This window comes from Abramis brama (assembly GCF_963993115.1).
Source record: "Abramis brama genome assembly, chromosome: 20".
Classification (NCBI taxonomy): domain Eukaryota; kingdom Metazoa; phylum Chordata; class Actinopteri; order Cypriniformes; family Leuciscidae; genus Abramis; species Abramis brama.
The window spans coordinates 29218383-29233458 of NC_139982.1; the positions used below are offsets into that span (position 1 = coordinate 29218383).

Genomic DNA, 15076 nt, shown 5'->3' on the forward strand with positions numbered 1-15076 from the left:
ACTTCAATACTCTATTGTTTTATCTTTTCAAACATCCTTCTGAGAAACATTTAGCTTGAAAATCAGTCTTATAATGCAAAATAATGCCACTCGCTTTATCTAATACAGTGACATTCAGTTACTCGTTTGACCACATTTTTTATGGGGCCACTGCATGCCTGCACACACACACACACACACACAATTCACCTCACACAACCTCCTCCTCCTCCTCCTCTCTCTCTCTCTCTCTCACACACTCTCTCACACTCTCTCTCTCTCACACACACACACTCTCTCACACTCTCTCTCTCTCTCTCTCTCTCTCTCTCTCTCTCTCTCTCTCTCTCTCATTGAGAGCTTTACCTTCCCCTCCCTCCGTTCTCACATTGTACTCTCTCTCTCTCTCTTTCTCATTCTCTCTCCATTTGGAGCTCCTGGATTCACTGGTGAGGTCTTCAGCTTTGGCTCTTCTCTGGTTTTTGACGGACACATCCAGGACCCCTGCAGGATCAGGATGAACTCCACATTAACGGCCATCCAGCGCGCTGAAAAAGAGTTTGAGGAGCAACAAAAGACAAACTGACTCAGACAGAAAGAGAGAGAGAGAGAGAGCGCAAGGAGGAGGACAGAAGGGATTTCTTTCTGAGGGATTCCCTCGCAGGGAAACGGAGGTGAGTGGCGACTGCTGTTTCTGATAAAGAAGGAGAGCAACTAGTATTTCCCACATGTGGGGGACGGATCGCTCCGTTTAATTCTGTTGAGAATGAAGAGAGATGCCAGACTTCAGGTGGACTCCATTATCTGGCGTCTTTCTTGTCACTTTTGATTATGACTTTGTGATCTGATGAAAGGACAGACGCACATTAGTGTGTTAATGCCGAAAAACTGAGATTTTGGTCTGTTTTCTAAAAATTTCTAATTACTAAAAAGTAATATGGAATTATCATGATCTTTTGGATGGTAATTTGAAGGTTCTTTACATTTTACTATGGTAATAGCATGAATTGGATTAAATAGCATGGAAATACCTCCGTTAGAAAAAGTACTGTGGCAGTACCATGGTAAGGTGATGGCGTTAGATGTTATGGTACTTTATGTATGATATATTTACAGAGTGATTAATAGTGCTTGTTTTTAGATATGGTATCATGATGATACCATGGTTTTCCGTGCATATTATCCATGTTTGTTTGTTTTGATACAGCACCATGTAAAAGTACTGCGTTTGTACCATGGTATGTCAGATGGTAATACAATGCAACTTTGAAATGTAATGTGATACTAAAATGCATGTACCATGATATTTGCATGATACCTCAAAGAATACCATGGTAGTAACATGGTAATTTTTGGTACGTTTTTTACATGGTATTATGGTAATACCATTGTTTTGGACATTACCATGATCTTATTTCCATGGTATATGAATATGATAAGTGATAATCATTTAACACAAAATATATATATATATATATATATATATATATATATATATATATATATATACATACGTAATTTTCATTTTTACGTTAATATAATAAATAAAAAAATTGACAGAAATAAAAATAATATTAGATACCGGTATTGAATATATAATAAAATATACAAATGTGGGGGGAAAAAAATGTCTTTTGGAAAAATAAATTGCCAGTAATGTCACTTTTTTGGTTTCTCAGAGAACCATGCGTACTAACAGGAATATGGTAATCTTTTAATTACCATCTGATGCCATATATGTACCATGGTACCACCACAGTAAAAGGTTTTCCTTCCCTCAAATCACTCGAGTTATTTTGAAGCTTAAAGGTGTTTCAGAATTACACTCAACTGGCAGCAGAGTGAAGCTGGTAACTTAGAAACAGGCATGTCTGAGCGTTCACACACACACACACACACAGGGGGGATGGGGGCGGTGGGTGTCTTCCATGGAAATAAAAGCAGAATCCATGTGTTCCACCACGATGGTGTGTGAGAAGTGGTAATGATGGTCTTTACACTGAGAAGTGTGTGTGTGTGTGTGTGTGTGTGTGTGTGTGTGTGTGTGTGTGTGTGTGTGTGTGTGTGTGTGTGTGTGTGTGTGTTTGCTTGCATGTGCAAACGTGCATTAAAAATCAAAAGAACACAGTGTATTATCAGAATAAATCGTGTTCCTGAGCGAAACTGTGCAATCAGTCCATGAGAGCTTGTGTTCATTACTACTCAAAGCCAGAGGTTTGCTCGTTCAGACAGAAACGGTTTGATGAATAATTAATCGTATATTAGAGCGTTTACATCAATAAAAGATTACAACAGCCCGAAAACAAACATCATAGTACTCCGATGATACCGCCCGCCCAATAAATGATCCATAAACCTACCAAGAATTAATGCACATCCTCTGTGTGTGTGTGTGTGTGTGCGTGTGTGTGCGTGTGTGTGTGTGTGTGTGTGAGAGAGAGAGAGAGAGAGAGAGAGAGAGAGAGAGAGAGAGAGAGAGAGAGAGAGAGAGAGTCTGGAATAGTTGTTTTCTCCGACAAATTTTGTGATGTAATTAGTGCCAAAGTTTTCATCAACTTCTCAGCATGAGTCTCGTGTGCTGATGGACGGCAATTTATTGGCTTTTAATTAAGAACAAAACAACACCGTGGGAATCCTAAAACACACACACACACACACACACTGATGCCACACAGCACACATGCCTCATAAATACACAGGTAATTTTGCTATCATTGCTATCAGTGCGCCAAATAAAATCAAATTCTCATCCTTCACAAATACTTGAACCTTTTCCATGTTTTTAGCGTAAAAGCATAACGCATCACAAAAGACAACAATATACTGAAAGTGTGTATTCAGAAGTACAATACTCTAATTGAATTTAAATGGAATAATGTTTCACATTAGAAACAATTAGATAATTCTGTCATTGCTCACCCTTATGTCAATCCAAACCTACAGTTTGTCAGCATCTGGTCTATTATCTATAATCTATTATCAGAGCAAGATAAGGGGAAAGTCGGAGTGTATATATGCACACAAAAGGATCATACCTCTTCCCGCAGCTGAGCTCAGTTGCTGTCCATTTAGCAGATGCTTTTATCATCTAAAGTGAGTTACAGGACACTAAGTGCAGGGACGGTCCCAATGGAGATGTTAAGAGTTAAGAGCTCTGAAGTGAGAGAAACTGGAGATTAACTCACCTCTACCTGAGGCCAAACACTATTCAGTCTCTTTAATGGTGCTTTGCACAACTTTCGGTCCAGCAAATAACCTTCTTCAAACCAAGAAGCATTTTTCACTGTATCGAACTCTATAGAGCAGCTTATAGAGCTTCTGTAGCGCTGTCCCTTCCCAGCGCTGTTCTCGTTGTGTTCGGGCTTCCGGTTTGTATTTCCACAGCATGAAGGCAAGATCTTTTGGGGTTTATGAATGAACCGCTCGTTTTAAAATCTTCCAGGAATAATGACATTTGTTATTATGTCTGCTTCAATCATTACAATGCTAATGATGACTGTCATTAACTCTACATTAAGAAAATCCACTTAAAATACCAGCTAAATTGCTCTTCGCCAGCGACGCCATAGAACTATACAGAGATACCGCAAAAACTGAAGTTCAAGCACAAGATTTTAAAGATGGCTGCGAGTGTGTTTCTCTGGCGCATAAGGTCTAAATGAATAAATGAACAAATATTGCATATCTATAAATATATTTTATTTGGTTTGCATTATTTTTTATTTGGTTCTGTTTTTTTTTTTTTTTCTGTAATAAAAAAAAACTATTAAAAAACCCACTACATATAAATTAATATAAGTAATACAAAATATGTAAAATAAATAAAACAAAAAGCATAATATTAATTTATTTTATATAATGTTTCTGTTATAAAAATGTACATTATAAGTAGTCAGACAGACTAGATACAGTAGTATCTTGCTATATTTTAATAATATACAATTATTTGTTTAGAAATACTAATATATTTGATATAAAATGTATCACATATTATTCTCTAAACATGCTAGAAAAATGTAATACATTTTATTTGTGCCTGCAAAAATGTAAGTGAAACAATGCAAAATATGTAAATCTAAACAATATTTTTAGTACTGAAACATTAATGCAAAAAAAGGGTTTAAGAAAAATGTATAACAACTCCCAGTCAGATAAACACATAATGAGCCAAAATCATAGGAATTCATTAATCTCTGCCAAACTTAAAAATGCAGAGCTGAATTGATGACATCATCAAGGACCTAATAGAATGTTCCGTTCCATTTAGAACCCACAGCTTTGGCTCTAAAAGCAGGAGATAATAAATAACAAACACACACATACAGAAGCCTGTGTGAGTCAGTCTCTCAGACACCAGTCGACACTTCAGCCAATCAAAACAGTCGCACAACATCATCATTCAGAACCATTGAACGATCACATTTCCAGTCTAAACAGACCTTCTGGAGTCAAATGTTTTCCACAGAGAAAAGAAAGTGCTATTGTTGATTAGTTGAAATGAGAGGATTTTAGTTGGAGTGTCTTCAACATTTCAGTGTGACCCTCCAGACTGACATCTGTCTCGACCTACAGTGCCAGCACCTTTAATAATTTATGCATCATTAATGAAGCACCAAACCCCCTGAAGTTCTTCATCCTGAATATGCATTAGAAAACCATTAGAAGCCATTCATATCATCCTGATTTGAGCTGTTGTGTATTTCTTCTCCGTGAGGGAACACAGGCCTCTTAAACAATCAGCATCCATTATGTAGCGGTCCACAGCTAATGCTGAGATGGTTTTCAGATCAGATATCCTGGCTCCTGCTGAATGTCACATTATCTTGATTACCGGCAACAGAAACACATTCTCAGCTGCACAATCCGGCCAGGAAATTGATTTGCATCTACATTTCAGCGCCATCATCTCATTGTTTCCTGTAACTTCTAAAAGCGAGAAGCTCAGGTTTAATGGCTGTTTGTCTTGACCACTTATCAGTCGGCTTCATACTAAAAGCATTGTTGATGCATTATGGGAAATGTTTCTCTAATAGTCAACCTTCCATTTGCAAGACCCTTAATTATGGCGTTGCAGCTAATTGTTTCCTCTCTGATGGGCGGTGACGGACAACACAAAGACCTCAGAGCAGTTTATCATCAGAACCACGGCTAGAAACATATTATTATCCTCCAGCAGACCTGAGTTCAGAGAGAGAGCACAGATTCAGTGGAAACGTGTCAAGGCCCATGTCATTAAAGGAATATTCTGGGTCAGGCCATTTTACATGCTCTTTAAAGGCAGAAATGTGAAGCTTGTGCTTGCATGGATTTCTTTTGGTTGTTTGTTATTGCTCATACTTAGAGTTAGTGATTTAAACAAACATGAACCCTAAGCATTAAACTTCCGTGCAAAATACAGCAACATTTGTGCTACAAATACGAAAAAATACCACAAATAATAGCTGGATGAGTTGAGGTGAAGCGGACTGGGTTTTCACGAGGCAAACTGCTGGGGAGAAAATCAGTCAAACCAACCAGAACATCATAGAAACCACCTAGTAATGGCTTAGCAACCACCAGAATATTATACAAACTAACAAGTGGCAGTCTGGTAACCACCTAGACACCCTAGAAACCACTAAATAACCACTATATCCAATAAGCCACCTCATAATGGCATACTAATCACCAAAACACTCTAGAAAAGACCTGACAATCACCAGAACACCATAGAAACCACTTAGTAACGGCCTGACAACCATCAGAACACACTAGAAACCACTTAGCAACAGCCTAACAACCACCAGGACACCCTAGAAACCACTTAGTAACGGCCTGACAACCACCAGAACACAATAGAAACAACTTAGCAGCAGCCTAACAACTACCAGGACACCCTAGAAACCACTTAGCAACAGCCTAACAACCACCAGAACACCATAGAAACCACTTAGTAACAGCCTGACAACCACCAGAACACCATAGAAACCACTTAGCAACAGCCTAACAACCACCAGAACACCATAGAAACCACTTAGTAATGGCCTGACAACCACCAGGACACAATAGAAACAACTTAGCAACAGCCTAACAACCATCAGGACACCCTAGAAACCACTTAGCAACAGCCTAACAACCACCAGAACACCATAGAAACCACTTAGTAACGGCCTGACAACCACCAGAACACAATAGAAACAACTTAGCAACAGCCTAACAACCACCAGGACACCCTAGAAACCACTTAGCAACAGCCTAACAACCACCAGAACACCATAGAAACCACTTAGTAACGGCCTGACAACCACCAGGACACCCTAGAAACCACCTAGCAACAGCCTAACAACCACCAGAACACCATAGAAACCACTTAGTAACGGCCACCAGGACACCCTAGAAACCACCTAGCAATGTGCTAAAATCACCTCAGCACCTCTGTCTAAATGAATGACTCACTTTATAAAATAAAACGCAACATATGCTTTATCATTGTTCGAAAACCATTCACCAAAAATTATATGTACATCCAGACACTTACACTCAAAAGACTCTAAAAATAGCCACAATACATCTGGACTACTTTTATGGTATGGGTTAGCCAGTGGGTGCTATATTTTTAAGGAAAGAGAAGCCTGGACATTCTTTCATGGAAAACAAAAGTAGTTATTTTGAAGAAAGTCAAACATATTTGGAACAACATGAGAGAGAATAAAATGATGACAGAATCTGAATTTTCTTTGGGTAAAGTATCCTTTTATTTGGATTAAAATAGATTAAAGTGCTCATAAAACAATTAGAGCGCAACTGTACCCTTGCTGGAATAATTAAAGCCATATTTAAGGATGAAAGAAAAGAGAAAGAAATATCAACAAACACACAACATGTGTGGTGCAGTTGTTCAAAATGACCTAGACTTAATTAAAGATGCACAAATTCAATTTAAGAGTCACACGCCATCTAATCTGTGTTCATTATACATAAATGCTAAATTATTTTGACTCCCACATTCTGTTTCAAACCCCTCCATCACAAAGACCTGCTCTCCAGAGCATCTCTGCTCAGTGATGGGTTCATATCCCCGGTCATTACTGAATTAGAGAGGGGAGATGAGGGTTTTCACACCATCACAAGCCTTGTTAACACAGGGTGAATAATCGGTTTTTAATGCTTAACCATTAATAGCTGTGAATCGCATGTACACACAAACACTGACAGAGTCGTTTATTTGCACATGCTCAGTTGTAGTACCCAATTAATTTATAAGCAATGGCTATATACTCTATACTATATGAATTACTGCTCCCATGACCATTAGAATAAAATAGTTTACTGGCCACTTTCTGTGGGTGTTAACGTTAATTGTGCCAGGCAAAAGAGTTTAATAAATAAGACTAAACTTCTAACAAACCTAATTTACATAAAAAGGGCATGTTTGTGCTAAAAAGAATGGCAAATTACATAATTTTACATGCTGTGCAGCAAAAACAAACAAACAAATATATATAGCAAAAAACAAAAAAATAAGCAAATAAATTACAGAAAACAAATAAGCAAATAAATAAGTTAACAAGCAAAAAAGTAAACATTATTAAACAAGTAAATAAAATAAATAGCAAAAAAAGCACATAAATCAGTAAATAAGCAAAAATAAATAAGCAAATAAGCAACAAAAAAAAGTAAACAGCGAAAAGCAAACCAATAAGCAGATAAATAGGCAAGTTATCTAAATAAACAACAAAATGCAAATAAACATAAGTAAATAGGCAAAATAAATAAGCATATAAGTAAATAAGCAAATAAGCTAAATAAATAAGCACATAAATAAGTAAATAGGCTAAATAAATAAATGAGTAAATAAATAAATTAAGCAAATAAGCTAAATAAATAAAAAGTAGTGCAACGGTTGAATTCAATACTACAAAGTACTGTGGTAAATTGTCGCTAAATTATTTTCTAAGCATGCAAACAATTCTAATTAATATATGCAGATTTGAACAGATCCCAGAATGTTCTAAATGAAAAATAAAGTACACATTGGCTTGCGATTTATTTCCAAGATAATTCTTCATAAAAGTTTTTGATTCACTGCACACCAGTGTTTTCTTTTTATAACGTTAAAGTGAAACTGTCAAGTCGAATATCAATCCCACAGGACCTGTCCAACTGTGTGTCACTGGGTCTCAGCTATTTAGAGCCGCAGTCAGGAAATACTGCAACTAAACAAACCAAACAAACAGAATCGGACAAAACCGCAGCTGGGGGCAAAGCTCCATGCAGTTTCAGATAAGGAGAGAGCGAGTCCATCATATCTGTGATCCCTTGAGCCTCTCTCGTTCTGTTTTTGTGTGTGTGATGATGACTGTTAGATAGACTCTAAACCCGTCTGAATCCCCTGTTGAGACTAAAGCAGAACCACAGGTGTGCTGTTAAACTTAAACTGCTTTTAGTTGTAGAGCAAAGACAATGTGTTCCGGATTTAGAGCAAATAGTTTTTTTTTAAATAGCATTTTACGAGTTCCGGCAAAGCATCTATCTCTAGAATATTCCTTACAATTGAATCCTAGCAGGATTCAAACTACCCAGTAATGACCTGACAATCACCAGAACATCATAGAAATCACTTAGTAACGGCCATACATCCACCAAGACACCCTAGAAACCACTTAGTAACGACCTAACAACCACCAGAACACCCTAGAAACCACTTAGTAACGGCCTAACAACCACCAGAACACCCTAGAAACCACTTAGTAACGGCCATACATCCACCAAGACACCCTAGAAACCACTTAGTAACGACCTAACAACCACCAGAACACCCTAGAAACCACTTAGTAACGGCCTAACAACCACCAGGACACCCTAGAAACCACTTAGTAACGGCCATACATCCACCAGGACACCCTAGAAACCACTTAGTAACGGCCATACATCCACCAGGACACCCTAAAAACCACGTAGAAAACGGCCTAACAACCACCAGAACACCATAGAAACAACTTAGAAACAGCCTAACAACCTCCATGACACCCTAGAAACCACTTAGTAACGACCTAACAACCACCAGAACACCCTAGAATCCACTTAGTAACGGCCTAACAACCACCAGAACACCCTAGAAACCACTTAGTAACGGCCATACATCCACCAGGACACCCTAGAAACCACTTAGTAACGGCCATACATCCACCAGAACACCCTAGAAACCACTTAGTAACGGCCATACATCCACCAGGACAGCCTAAAAACCATGTAGAAAACGGCCTAACAACCACCAGAACACCATAGAAACAACTTAGAAACAGCCTAACAACCTCCATGACACCCTAGAAACCATTTAGCAACAGCCTAACAACCACCAGAACACACTAGAAACCACGTAGAAAACGGCCTAACAACCACCAGAACACCATAGAAACCACTTAGTAACAGCCTAAGAACCACCAGAACACCATAGAAACCACTTAGTAACGGCCTGACAACCACCAGAACACCATAGAAACAACTTAGCAACAGCCTAACAACCACCAGAACACACTAGAAACCACGTAGAAAACGGCCTAACAACCACCAGAACACCATAGAAACAACTTAGCAACAGCCTAACAACCACCAGGACACCCTAGAAACCACTTAGCAACAGCCTAAGAACCACCAGAACACCATAGAAACCACTTAGTAACGGCCTGACAACCACCAGAACACCATAGAAACAACTTAGCAACAGCCTAACAACCACCATGACACCCTAGAAACCACCTAGCAATGTGCTAAAATCACCTCAGCAGGCAAAGCGGACCACAATGTGAAAAAAAGGTTTCAAATATGCAGCTATAAGACTTTATAGTTTTATAGTTTTGCAAGTATAAAACAATGAAACAGTAAATAGTAGGACAAGTGGGACAATAAATATCGTTTACTAGCCCCTGATAAGACGACGCATAAAATACGATGGAAACATTTACAGAATAAATCCCTCAATGCACAACAAAAACTCACAAGACTTTGCCTCAACAGAGGATGTGATTGGATATCTGGACTAATCAGCGGACCAATCGCATCACAGCATCTCAAATGTTGGTTTGACCTTTCTGAAATGCCTGAGCCAAAGTCTGCCATCAGAATGATTTGGTTTAATTCCCTCAGAAGCGTCTCACACGATTGTGTTCACGGTGGCTTCCCCGACTTTCGGATATTTTGCGGCAATTTCCCAGGAAGTGACGATTTTGTTCTCTTGAACATGCACATGGGATGGAAACAGTGCATTATTCACAAATTATTTATGCGAAATTCCAATTTTGTGCATAAGTTATATATATAAAGCTGAACATCGCTACTGAAAATGAACATTTTAACTGCGTGAGATTCTCCAGTTTTGTTGCTGTTGGAGTATTCGAAGGCTCCGCCCCCTTCTGGAAAGTGGGCAGGGAGCAGCAGCTCATTTGCATTTAAAGGGACACACAAAAAACAAAAAAAAGGCGTGTTTTTGCTCACACCCAAATAGGGGGAAATTTGACAAGCTATAATAAATGATCTGTGGGGTATTTTGAGCAGAAACTTCACACACTCTGAGGAAACCTGAAACTTGTATTACATCTTGTGAAAAGGGGCATAATAGGTCCCCTTTAAATTCTGTCTATTAACAAATTAAATAAACCCAGAATATACAGTAGTCTTTGATGCTAGACACATTCACACTCACTAAAATAATTTTTTTTTGGCTTCAAAAGGAATGACTAATAGCATTGCAAAAGAAAGGTTCCTTATTCCAGAATGGCATTTTCACTTTATAAATTGCAGGAGTTCTCAGGGTCTGGGTAGGGAACACAGAATCCTCTTACAGGAGCAGATAATAGCTTGCGTTTTCTCCCACAGTGAGCTCTGTCTGACTGGCTCTGGAGGAAGTGCAATACGACGCCGCTCCTGCATTATGTTGTGGAATAATTCTCTCTCGGATCCCTGGCATGTAATAAATCCCACCTATTAAACGCAGCTGGCTCTTGTTAGAAATCTCCCCACTGTACGACTGCTTCCGTCACATAATGACACAGAAGATTCTCTAGGTTTAATTCTAGAGATGGGGAGGCGTTCGAAATGCAAGGGGTGATGAGGGGAAAAGGAAGCTCAAAGCAAAAAGAAATTGTGCACTTCGTTTTATTAAAGTTGGATAGCAAACTTTGAGATCAACCTGTGGATGATATCGGTTGCTATTGGAAACCTCTCGCTCGCTCACATGGGGAATAAATGTTGCAAAACAAGTCGTGCGGCTTACAGTATGAGCCAGATATGCACAAGTTCCCTTGGCCTTTGGAAAGTACCCCATGCCAATCTCTAGGTATGGTGAAAGCTATGTGATGACGTGGGGCTATTTTAATTCCAAAGGCCAAAGGGAACTTTATCAGGATGCATAGTATCCTGGATCCATGAAGTAACTGGCCTTTAAAAATAAAAATCTGCCTGCCTCTATGGGAATTTAACATAGGGGTGTCCAGACTTATGCACCCTGTATTTTAAGGAAGAACATTTATTTATTTATGATACATTATTCATTCACATAGAAAATTGGTTTCCTTAAAGGTTGGAGTTTTCCTAATTTTTTTAAGGCATTAAGATCAATTTCCAAAAGATGATTTTTTATTCCTCTTTTTAGTCAACTTTAGCATGGGTGTGTTCACTTATGCTAAGCACTGTATATACTGTATATATATTTATATTATGTATAAATATAAATATTTTATAAATAACATTTTTTTCTTAAATATATACATGTGTGTGTATTTATATATAAATAATTATGCACAGTACACACACATATATTATGTAAATACAAACTTTTATTTTGGATGCGATTAATCGTTACCCAGCACTAAAAACAAAAACAAACATGCAGATAAATAAGCAAATATGCATATAGAAAAGTTAATCATTTTTTTGCACTGAAATAACACACTAGTGCAACTGTTTTATATATACCTCTTCTCTCCTAAACCCCGCCTTCCACAGACACCCCAATGACACCTGACCCTGTCACTCAAAATGATTGACAGACAAAGAGCGCATCACAGCATGACTCTAAACAGCGTCCCACCGTCAGACTTTGGGCTCTTCACAGACAGCGGGGAAATCTCCGGACGCCTACTTCCAGCCGTTTTATGAATGTTATTCCATTTTAAAAACTTTAAGACATGCCAAGCACCGACTGCGAGTGAAAATACCTCTGGTGAGTACATAAAACTTACTGACCAGCTGGATAGTCATGCACTATTGCCAGACTTTTGACTAAAGGCAAGACTTATTCTTGCCAAAAACCACCAACTCTGACTGGAAGTGATCACCTGACTGATATAACTGTTTAGAGACAGGTGGATTTGTGGAGGAAGAAACTCACTCAATACAATACAAAAGTTTGTAGTTGCAGTACAAAAATTACAGTAAAAACAGTAATATTGTGAAATATTGTGAATTTCAGCATCATTACTCCAGTCTTCAGTGTCACATGATCCTTCAGAAATCACTCTAATATGATGATTTGATGATCAAGAAACATTTCTGATTATTATCAATGTTGGAAACAGTCGTGCTGCTTCATATTTTTGTGGAAACCTTGATACACTACCATTAAAAAGTTTGGGGTAAGAACAATAAAAAATAATAATAATACTTTTATTCCGCAAGGATGCATTAAATTGATCAAAAGTGGGAGTAAAGACATTTATAATGTTGTAAAAGATTTCTATTAAAAAACAACAACGTTGTATTCATCAAAGAATCATGAAAAAATGTATCACAGTTTCCACAAAAAATATTAAGCTGTTAATAAGGTAATTGAGTGCTAACAATAATTGATGATAATCGTGCAGCGAATCATCATATTAGAGTGATTTCTGAAGGATCATGTGACACTGAAGACTGGAGTAATGATGCTGAAAATTCAGCTTTGATCACAGGAATAAATTACATTTTAAAATATATTCAAACAGAAACCAGTTGTTTAAATTCTAAAAATATTTCACAATATTACCGCTTGTAATTGTAATCAAATAAATGCAGCATTGGTGAACATAAGAGACTTCTTTCAAAAACATTATAAAATCGTAATTATTCCAAACTTCTGTCCAGCGCTGTATGTCATGCCAATGTTCACAAATAAATTAGAATAAATACTGACCATTTCACAGACAGGAAAAACAGGAAATACAGTTCTGCTCATGAATATCTCGCTGTCTTGTTACCAAGTGTCTCAAAACTGTCTTTGAAATGCAAAATAAAAAGCCCGTGCACCTGTTGAAGATTGCCATCCGGGATAGAGGCTTTTCACAAGCGCTTTCTAGCTTTCCTGTGCAATATAGATCAGACGAGACTGTGGGCGGCTCGTGGGCATGAGATCCCAGGCTGAGACTCGCTGGCTGGTAACGTTTTAAGGAATTGAACCATAATATATGGTTCAAATTGCAACAGAAGAACAACAGTCTAAGCCTCACTGTTTTTATCTGACAAGAGTGAGTCAAATCAGACTGATACACACGGTGTACTAAAGCTTAGTGTGTGTCAACTGTGTCTAATGCATCGTTATGAGCTTTTTGCCTTTAGGACAGAGTAGTAGAGATAAAACAGGAAAAAAAATTAAATTAAATTATGACAATGATATTTCAACGAGAATGTGATGCAATAACCTGTATTATTTGCTGGAAGTATGCAAGTAAACAACACACAAATAATAAATAAATGAAGGATGTGAACAATTGCATATTGTCATAATTGCCTAGTTATGGAAACTGCATATGGTTGGTTCCAGGTTCACCTGCCCCTGATCGCACGGATTTACGTGGAAAAACTAGACGGAGCTCAATTAGCAAAATGCAGAGATCAAAATGCCGTGTTAAAAACAACAGTCAAATACATTCAGCTCATGGTTTTCATGTCACTATTGTTAACTAAAACACAACAGAATTACTAAAACTTCAATAAAAAAGAAAACTGAAAATATAAATAAAAGCCCATTCAAAATATTAATATCTAGTAGCAAGTTTGCACTTTCAGCAGTGTTATTCAATGACATTTTCAGCAATTGAAAAAGCTGAAATAAAATAAAATATTAGATAAAAAAAGTTTCAAACTTATTTCAAGTTGCAGTATTAAAAAAAAAATCCTTTGTAAAAGCTATATAAAAATATATATAAAAACAATTAAAAATGACAAAAGCACATAACAAAATAGTTAAAATTTAAATAAAAAATAATTTGTATTTTTTTTTTTTTAAATATAGAAATACTAATAGTATATGAATATTGCTAAAATAATACCGACGCTAGACACATTAATTAGCTTCTGTCTGATTTCAGAGGGAAAAATATTCAAATCTATTTTGAATTGTCAAATGCATCATTTTAGCAAGTTTGTGTGTGTTATTCTCAAAAACTATTAAAATCATTTTCGGTAATATTAAAAGCTGAAATAAAAAATATATATAAATATTGGATGAAAAACTTAAACATATTTCAGTTAGTTGCCAAGGCAACATTTCTGATTTTTCATTTAAGTTAAAGTACTAAAATTACTAAAATATATATTCATTTCTTTGCTTCTGTCTGTTTTGGGGAGAAGAATTCTACTAGAAGTCAGATCGGTTTGGTCAGACGCATCATGTTAGCAAGTTTCAGCGGACAGATAATGACTGTGGAGAGATACAGAAAAATCTTCATATTTTACACACCAGTTAAGGGGAATGATTGCTCTGAGGTCTCCTCTGATTGACACACACCCCTACAGGCTGTGATTTGCTTCTAGCCAGAGCTGGAAATGGAGAAAGCCAGAAAGTCTGACAATATGCTAATGCGGACACTTTATGATAATTCAGACACTGGATGCTAATCATGAAGCTCCGCACAGGCGTGACATTTGGTCCGACTCACAGATAGAGGGCAAATATACAAAACAGGACAGTGACACGAATGTCAGCGACTCTGATTAAGTCCCACCACATCGAGCGGTATATCATTCAGGTTTATTTATTGCCAAATAAGAAGAACAAAACATGATGTTCCAGCAGAAAAGACCAGAACTGCTGTTCATGTTGTGCTGGAAAGACTAGCATAAACCAAGTTGGTTTGATGGTCCT

At 37.4% G+C, this 15076-nt stretch overlaps 1 protein-coding gene across 2 annotated transcripts in view; it reads left to right on the forward strand.

Moving 5' to 3' along the window:
* The first annotated feature begins 248 nt into the window (after window positions 1–248).
* shisal1b (shisa like 1b) overlaps window positions 249–15076 on the forward strand; it is a 42393-nt gene continuing 27565 nt past the window's right edge. The window contains exons 1-2 of one of the 2 annotated variants that reach the window (XM_084095411.1): window positions 400–653; window positions 11962–12178. The gene's annotated coding sequence lies outside the window, so the exon portion shown is untranslated. Of the gene's footprint in view, window positions 654–11961; window positions 12179–15076 lie in introns of both variants that reach the window. The other variant, XM_084095412.1, reaches the window with a different exon arrangement.